Source organism: Prunus dulcis, chromosome 8 (genome assembly GCF_902201215.1).
Source record: "Prunus dulcis chromosome 8, ALMONDv2, whole genome shotgun sequence".
Classification (NCBI taxonomy): domain Eukaryota; kingdom Viridiplantae; phylum Streptophyta; class Magnoliopsida; order Rosales; family Rosaceae; genus Prunus; species Prunus dulcis.
The window spans coordinates 6,654,541-6,664,073 of NC_047657.1; the positions used below are offsets into that span (position 1 = coordinate 6,654,541).

The 9,533-nt window shown below is 34.6% G+C and overlaps 1 pseudogene; it reads right to left on the reverse strand.

Moving 5' to 3' along the window:
- Window positions 1–657: 657 nt before the first annotated feature.
- Window positions 658–1,499, reverse strand: LOC117638350 (annotated as a pseudogene).
- Between the last annotated feature and the right edge of the window lie 8,034 nt (window positions 1,500–9,533).

Genomic DNA, 9,533 nt, shown 5'->3' on the forward strand with positions numbered 1-9,533 from the left:
ATTAATTGGCCACTAATTGCATGATTGGGAGAATTAGGTTGAGACCGGAAGGAGATTCCTAATAAAAAAGCTTATTGTTCCTAATAAAAAGCTTATTGTAACAAGTACCATAAATTACATAGCCAACTCGGAAGACTAGGTTATGGTTTGTGTAATCTTTATTGTTTTCCACAAATCTTAATGGGTTCTTAGCTATCTAAATCCATAACTAGGAATAGAGTGGGTTGATGGTAAGGAACAACTAACATAACTCGGAAGAGAGTATTGGTGAGGTAAGGGAAAACGATTATCAACATGTTAGGTAATTAGAATTAACAAGCTAGAAGGATTTGGGTGTGAAATCGGTGCCCTAGTGCTTTATCATCTTTGTTTTCATATTTTATATTATTTACTTGATCTCAATTTATTTTACTTGCTTAATTAGATTTTAATCATCATAATTCTATTTTCTTTTAATTCAAATATAATTAGAAATAAATCACTCTAGTATTTAATAGATTACTTTATCCCTGTTGGAACGATACTCTACTTACTACTATATTAATTTGAGCAATATTGTCCACTTGCAATTAATCACATCAGTGGTGGCGGTTTAAGGTTTAGGGTTAGGTTAAATTGAAATTCAAATGACATGAAATCTTTTTGGTAAGATTCATATGACAATTTTTTTTTTTTTCATTTGCTTTTGCCAAGATCTATAAAATAAGATTACATGAACTAACCCATTATCATAATTGTAGTATCTCATACATAATTATATTGACCAAACACATCAATAGGATTAATCTCAGAGGGAATTGACTACTAGTTTGAAGGGAATTGACTATTAGTTTGAAGTCCTCAACGCTAGCAGCCCCATCTCCATCTATATCAACATGGAAGCAATAATCCCCTGGCAGTCTTCAAGAGATGACCCCAAACCAAAATCATCCCCCATAACCTCATAAAGCTCCTCAACAATCACAATCTCCTCCCCATCAACATCCAAGGCTTCAAAAGCATTCTTGAGGACATCTTCAAGCTTCCTAAATTCCATGTTCTTTGTGTTCATGCCCAAGAACTCCTCTATGCTCAGAAACCCATCTCTGTTTGTGTCCCCTTGTTGCCTCATTGCCCTCACATCTTGATCACTTGTCTTGCACACAAGTGACCCCAAGATCCCTCCAAGCTCAGCAGGATTGATTTTTCCATCATTTTCTGCATCAAAGGCTTTGAATGCTTCCACCAAGCCTAGGACTTGGCTCAATTTCTACAAAGAGAGAGCTTATTTGAGCCATGTAATTAGGTTTATGATCAAGTTGGTATGTGTGAATTGTATTTAGATTTTGCAATTTTTATTGGTACATCCCCAACTATATATAAATGCTGCAAGGGGGGATTCCTAGCTATGATTTTTATTGGGGTTTTGATACAGATTTGGAAAGGAACAAAAGGTGATTCTTATGAAGAAAAAAAAAATCACTTGAATTTGAGAAAACTAAATTATGAACCAAACTCATCCACTCCCCAGCTTAATTGAGAGTCTAAAAATTGAAGCTTGAATTTTGGAAAACTGAATAGAAGCTTAATCAAAGATACAAGAACTCTCCTTGTAAAGCTGAAAGTAGAAAGCAAAACGGCGAAACTAGAAAGCATAAATGCTTCTTCTTCCTCCCAGAAGATAGAAAAACCCAAGCTTTTGGTTGCTATCTGAAATATCGAGTTTCAATTCAATGCAAAACATAGACAAATAAATAATTCCACGATGCAATTATATTCATAACCAAATTTCCACAAAAATTTAATAAAAGAGGAAATATATAAAGAAAGAGGAGAGGAAGATAGAAGAAGAGAGAAGAAGTATATTACAGACAGTATGAGAGAGAGATGGATACCTGGAGAAAGAGTTAAGAGAATAACATGTGGAGAAGATAGCAGAGAAGAACCCTAGGGAAAAGAACATGAAAATAGGGTCAAATTTTTTACGTGAACTTGTGTTCTTTCCCTAGCCGTATAATTAAGCGTGTATTGTCTAAATCGGGGTGTGTGGGTTGCATTAGTTAGTTAGGTAAGGAGAGTATTAAAATCCCAACCCGCTTAAAATAGTCAGGTAATTAAATAATACAAGTATACACCAAACAACTGACATGGATTATACTCCTATACAAAGTCTAATACGGTGTACCAAATGAGCCCTTAAAGTACCTCCACCGCAAGCCCCCAGCCCCGGCAACAGACCCCCCAGGGGCGATTTGGACCTCCATCGCGCAAAAGGCAACTCGAGTAAGGCATGGGACCCACCAGCCCACGGGTAATTCTTGATTGGGCTTAAGCCCAAAGGCGCTAACGTCAGCAAGCCAAAATCAATTTTTGTTTACGGTTGACGTGTGAAATTCACGCGCCAATGGTAAAATAAAAAAAAAAAAATTTGATTTCAGCCGCTGACGTCACGTCTGCCGCTAGCACCAAAAGGCCCCAACAGAAGACACCACGTGTCGCTTCCTAGACCCTCCGATCAAATTTTGTCCAGAAGACGGTCTTGATTTTTTTGGCTTAAAAAATTGCAAAAAATCAAAATTTAAAAATAAAAATTTTTTTTAAAAAAAAAACCAACAAATTCTGGATTTTTTCCCTATAAATACCTAACAATTTTATTCACTTTCCACACCAAATCTTCGTACAAACTCTTCTCCTTCCAATATTTCTTACTTTTCACTCACATTTTTCTACTACTTTCCTTTTGTATCGAAAAACAAATGGCCTCTTCTATCCAAGCCAGAGGCGCATGGACAACTCAGGAAGATATTGTGTTGTGTGAGGGATGGGTGAATGTTAATCATTGCCCGGTCACGGGCAATGAGATGAAGTTCTGTTATATGTGGAGAAAAATTCATAGAGAATTTTGTGAAAGATCGGGTTCGTCTCAGATGGAAATAGACTTGGCTAATAGGTGGAAAATTTTAACTAAAGAGTTAAGAAAATGGAGAGATGCTTTGGCAAAAGTTAAGGACAACATTCCAAGCGGTCAAAATCTTGCCGATGAGGTAAAATATTTATAAATGTCGTTTTATTCAATTTAATGTAACTTTTTTTTTTCCTTGCATTTCCAATTTGTTTATATTTTCTTGCATAATAATTTTGTTTTTCTTGCATTTCCAATTTGTTTAAATTTTCTTGCATAATCATTTTTTTTTCTTGCATTTCCAAATTATTTATATTTTCTTGCATTTACAATTATTTATTTTAATAGATCATACAAGCACAAATGTGGTTCGATGCCATGGGCTAAGGCAAAAAAAGTTTCATGAATCACCAATGTTGGGACGTTGTGAAGAATTGTTCGAGATTCAAAATAATTTCCACAGGTCTGACGGTTGTGTTGAATGAGATGTCGCTCCACGATTCGCCGGCAACTGATTCACCATTGGACTCTCCAATGGATCAAGATTCACCAGTCCAACGTCAGTCGAGACCTATTGGGAGCAAGGCGGCAACGGCCAAGAAAGGAAGCACTTCGAACAATGAATGTGCACAATTTTTGGAGCAAATTGCTAAGAACGGCCCACTGAGAATTGAGAGAGACTTGAAAAGAGAAGAAGCGGACAAGGCACGACATGAAGCATTTGCAATTCAAAGGCAGTAGGCACAAGAACAAGACATGGAGGATTAGAGAGATAAAAATCATGGCTATGGATACGAGCCATACCCATATGTCTCCTGAAACAAAGTCCTATTGGAAGCTAAAATGAAGGGATGTTATGAGAAGAAAGCTTTTCCATGACTATGGACCTAGCAACACGGATTGGTTAAATGATCAAAACCATTACATTGTATTGAAATAGTTGCCATATGTATTAATGTGTTGTATTGTTTCCCTTTTATTCAATATGTATTAATTTGTTGTATTGTTTCCCTTTTATTCAATAAAGAAAGCATTAAAAAATATAGCTAATTATTAAAAACATTTCATATATCAAAACTTCGCATAATTAACAAACCATACACAAAACAAATCATAATTAAAAACAAAGCATAATTCCAAACAAACCACACACAAAACAAAGCACAATTAAAAACAAAACATTAAACTTCACTTCATCCACTGTGATTGCCTTTCATCTCCCACAAGTGCTCGATTAAGTCAACTTGACGTCTCTTGTGAACATAGGAAGATTGCATTTCCTGATAACGATCAATCATGGGGTTGTTGTATCGACCATCCCGAATTAACGGTTTGTGCTTCATTGGTTGTCCATTTGCTCCCATTGGCCTTTCATAAATTCTAGTCAATGTCGTGTTTATGGGATCGGGTTTGAACACCTCTAGAGCATCATAATCATATTCATCCTCCACAATCATGTTATGAAGGATGATACAAGTCATCATAATACTCCGCAGCACCTCCTCATCAAGCATCTGAGTAGCACCCCTGATAATTGCCTAAGGAGCTTGCAAGATACGGAAACATCTTTCCACGTCTTTCCTATAACTTTCTTGAAGGGCAGCAAATCCTTTTTCCTTCTCGGATTGGGGATTCAGAATTGTTTTTATGAATGTCATCCACCTCGGATAAATTCCATCAGCGAGGTAGTAAGCACCTGAGTATACAGTATTGTTGATTCGGTATGTGATCTTCCAAGAGATTCTTACCCCGAGACTGCCTATGTCTGTCCATGTTCAAGGCACAACGACGATGGTGTTGCCTTGATTCATTGAGCATACACACCGCTACAACCAGTTCTTCCTCCTCTTCATCGGCCTCACGATCTTCTTCAGCACGCCCTCGCTTGATTTCTTCCTCTTCTCGCTCTTTCCTCTCCAACACCCTCCTCAGGTTAGACATTGAAAGTAGAACGTGTTTTGCAAAATCTGAGAAATAAAAGAATAGAGAAGATATGGTGTAAGAGGCATGAGTTGAGGGTGTAGTTTTATAGAGGGATTGAGAAGATAGAGATGACAAGTGGTGCAATTTTAGAGGGTGAAAATCTTATATGAAATCTAAGATTATAATTTTTTAATAAATATCTGAAAATCTTATCTGACATGGAACACGTGGCGCAATTTTAGAGGGTAAAAATCTTATCTAAAATCTGAGATTAGATTTTTTTAATAAATATCCAAAAATCTTATCTAAAATAAGATACGTGGCAACCGAAAATCTCAACCGAAAATCTTATCTGAAATTTGATGGACACGAGGCAACCGAAAATGTTATTTGAAAATTTAATTCGAAAATGTTATCCGAAAATGTTATTTGAAATTTTAGGTGAGAATTTTATAATAAATAGTGACACATGGCAACTGAAAATATTATCTGAAAACCCTATCAAAATTAATGTTTTAAGTATAAAAAATAGAAAACAAATTAAAGTGAATAGTATTTTCCCTTGCCCTTGCCTTTTGGGGTGGAACCAAAAAAGGCAAGGCTACCACTATTCACATGAATAGTGTCAAACTTTGCCTTGCCTTTGCCTTGCCCTTCCCCTTTGGAGTGGAGGTGCTCTTAGCGGGAGCAATTGGCACATAAACATGATTCTTTTAAAACATTTATATTATAAGAATGTTTAAAAGAATTTAGGGCCCGTTTACTTACCAGTAATGGAAGAAGTAAGGAATTGGGGAATTTAGGAATCAGGGAAGTAATAAATCAGTATGAAAAGAATCATTCCCATTAAGTTGTTTACTAACCATATGAAATCAGCACATGAATGGAGTTGATTCCCATTGTCATTGTGTACTAATTCTCATAAATCATAACCTAAACTAATTGGATAGTGTTAAAGCCAGATGACAAATCATGGATTTTGAAAAATTAAGGTGATATGTCTCTTAAATTTTTCTTTAAGGTACAAATTGAAATTGAGGTATAAGTTCAGGTGATATATCTACAAAAATCTCATTTAGAAATTCTGACTTTTGTCTAAATTCCAAGTTTATTTCCCCTATCCAAACACACCGTAGAAGAAGTTTATTTAGTCAATCATCTATTATGTTGATACAAAAAATTGGAAGGAAATGCATTCCATAGTGGGTTTGAGTGATTTAACGAACTCTGTGACTTAGTGTGGAGTAATTAATGAAAGAAAATTAAATTCACCCTAATAATTTATTTATAAACTCTACAAAACAATGATTATATTAAAAATAAAAGAAACGCCATTGAGTGAAAAAAGCATATAATAAAATCCAAGGTCTCTCTATTTAAAGCATCCACAATAGGAAGGAATTGAAAAAACCCACCTCTAACCATGCTCTTTATCCGGCTCCTAAAATAAAAAGAGCTCTAGGAGGTCCTAAATCTGAGGAGAGAGAAAGGACTCCTAATGAGTCCCTATAATTAAATGCTTCTATATTTTAATATTATTTTAATCATTTATTTAACTCTAACTATTTTTTATTATTGCTTTTGCGTCTATACTTTATTCCAAAATTGAATTAAAAAAGTATATAAATATTTATGACTCTTTAAATTAGGGAGCATGGTTGGAGTATAAATTTTATAGAGAGCTCTTAAAATAGCTTTCTAGTGTTTTTAGCTAAATCTTAACTAAAAAATTGGGAGCATGATTGTGACTACTCTTAGTATGCAGATTTGAAATTGATTACTAAATTGGGAAATTGGCGGCTTTACCCCTGGCTTACCTAATTTATTCACTAATATCCTTATTTTGAAACTCAATCACAAATGCCCCTTATAAAAACTCCCTATTGACAGCCTATTGCCCATCTTTCACTTTTGTTTAGTTGTTCTGAGCTCTCTCAAATCCTCTTTCACAATTTCTTGATCTCACTCACTCAGCACTCCTCTCCTCTCTTCTCTCTTTCTTGCTCACACCCACATCGACGACAGTCACTGTCACCTCCTCAGAAACCCTAACCCACATCGGCGACGACGACCTTTCCACCTCCATCTCTCACTCTCAGTCACCTCTTTTGACCTCCATGCCTAGAGATGGCGTCTCAGGTAGACAAATTGGCTTTTCTCCTACACATTTGGGTTTTCTTTTCCTTATTTCAATTTCATATCAGGGTTTGAATTTTTGGTGCTTGATGTGAGTTCAAGTCCTTCCAAGTCAAATTTGGGTGAGATTGTACAGACATTTGTTGAAACATAATTGTGGGTTTAATTTAAAATTTTACTCTCTTTGTTTACAATTAATATTTTCAGCTTGTGTAGAGAATGTTATTTCAGTGGGATTATACAAGAACTTTTTGAACTAAAATTTTGAGATTGTGCAACAAATATTTCTCAGTTTGTCTTAAGGAATATTATGCTTGAAGCTTGTCCAATCTACAATGATTTTGAAGATTTTCTTTTTCTTATTGAATTTGATTACTGAGTTAGGTTTTTATTCTGACAAAAAACAATTGAAGAAACACAGTTATTTGGTTCAATGGTCTGAATTTGTTTGTTCTATTTTGGGATGTGATTTTTTGAATGAACTACATAAATTGATTATGTCTTGAGGTGGAGGATATCTCCAAAAGTGACTGTGGAGTTTGTAAGTTTTATGAGAATGCCAATATTTTAACATAAGTTTGATATTGTAAAGTTGGCATATGTTGGATCTTAGTTTTCTCTATTTTTCGTAATTCAATCTTGGATATGTTTTTGGTGCAGTCTATAGTCCTCAAGGTGGGTATCATGCCAAGATTGTGTTGGTGCCGTGAAAAGGGTTCTTAGAAAACTTGAAGGTTTGACAGCTCTTGCATTTATCCAGTTCCATTGTCTTGCTCTTCTTCTTCTCTGAGATTGTGCTTCTTTAACTGTTTGAACAATGCCAAATGCACTATTGATGTTCCTTATTTGTATTTTTATTCGCCTGCCAAGACACACATTCACTTCACCCATGTTTATAATAACTTTTATATTGGAATTGAGTAGTATGAAATCGTGTGCATGAATGTGAACTTTAATTTTGCAATGGTACTATCTTGTGAAAGTTTGCTATATGAAGAATTGGGTCATTTAAAAAAGCCAACAATCTGTATGAAGATAGGATTCTTGAAGGTCATCCTTCACTGGAGAAATCACTGATAGATTTCTCAGAGGTATATATAACTCAGCAAACTTCAGGCTCAGCTCTTAAAAGATGTATATCATAATTTTTTTTTTCTTTCTTCTATTAAAAAATGTATATCATACTGTAGTTTTACATTTATCCACTCTATTTGTTGTAGTGCATGTAAATGTATGTGTATGATACTTGTAGTGCATGTAAATATGTCTGAACTTGTTTTGGTATTGGTTTCTGAATCTGTTTTGGTATTGGTTTTGGTTATGAATTTTGGAATTGGTTTCTGTTTTGCAATTGGTTTTAGTTGTGATTGAATGTTATGTTTTTGTTTCCATTGTGATTGAATGATTTGCTTCTAATATGCATTTTTGATCCGTTTTATACAGATGGAAGATTGTCTTGTTTCAAGTGGCAGTGTTCTCTTGGGGACAAAATTGCTAACTTTCAGCTTAAATTCGGTTCTAAGAGGAGATGTCTTTGAATTTTGCTAATGTGTTAAAATTCCCGACCAAGAGGAAGATGTAAATTTTTTGTTTTTTGTCACTTTCTTATGTATATCTTAAGATGTAATGAGATAACATTGTTAGTTCATCAATTTATGAAAGTCAAGTTAGAAATAAATTTGTCAATCTCTAGTTTCCATGGTTTTATCGTTCCCCTTGCAAAGAAGAAAAAAAATACAAATGTAACCAAATCAGTGATTTAATTGGCAAATGCCATGACTGATATGTATTGCATATGTATTGCACATGTATAGCCCTTTATTGCTTGTGTATTTCCCCCGTATATCCTTTTTTTTTTAAGTCTGTTGGAATAAATTTATAGGGGATTATGAAGTTTTTGTATTGTCATTGTATAGCCTTTTATTGCTTGTGTATTGATACTGTATTGCCCTCGTATATCTTTTTTTTTCTTCAAGTCTTGGAATAAATTTATAGGGGGAGTATGGAGTTTGTATATTGCCATTATATAGCCTTTTATTGCTTGCGTATTGCTACTATATTGCCCGCGTATATCTTTTTTTTTTTTTTTTTTTTAAGTCTGTGTTGGAATAAATTTATAGAAGTATGTGTATTGCCATTGTATAGCCCTTTATTGCTTGTGTATTGCTACTATATTGCCCCCGTATACCTTTTTTCTTTTTTTTTCAAGTCTTTGTTGGAATGAATTATAGGAGTATGTGTATTGTCATTATATAGCCCTTTATTGACTGTATATTGCTAGTGTATTGCCCTTGTATATCCCCTTTTTTTTTTTTTTTTAAAGTCTGTATTGCAGGAACAAAGGTGGGATGGGGATGAGAATGGCATACCCACCCTCGATTCGACCCACTGAAGCAGAAAATTTGAATACACAATATAGGCCCAAAAATGACAGGTTTTAACAACAATATAGCACATAGAATACGCAATACATACCAAATTATGAAAATTTAATAGAATTCACAATCCACAGAACACAAACCCAATACAAATACAATTCAAATTCACACTCCATAACAAACCAACACAATTCATAATGTACGTCCAACATTAG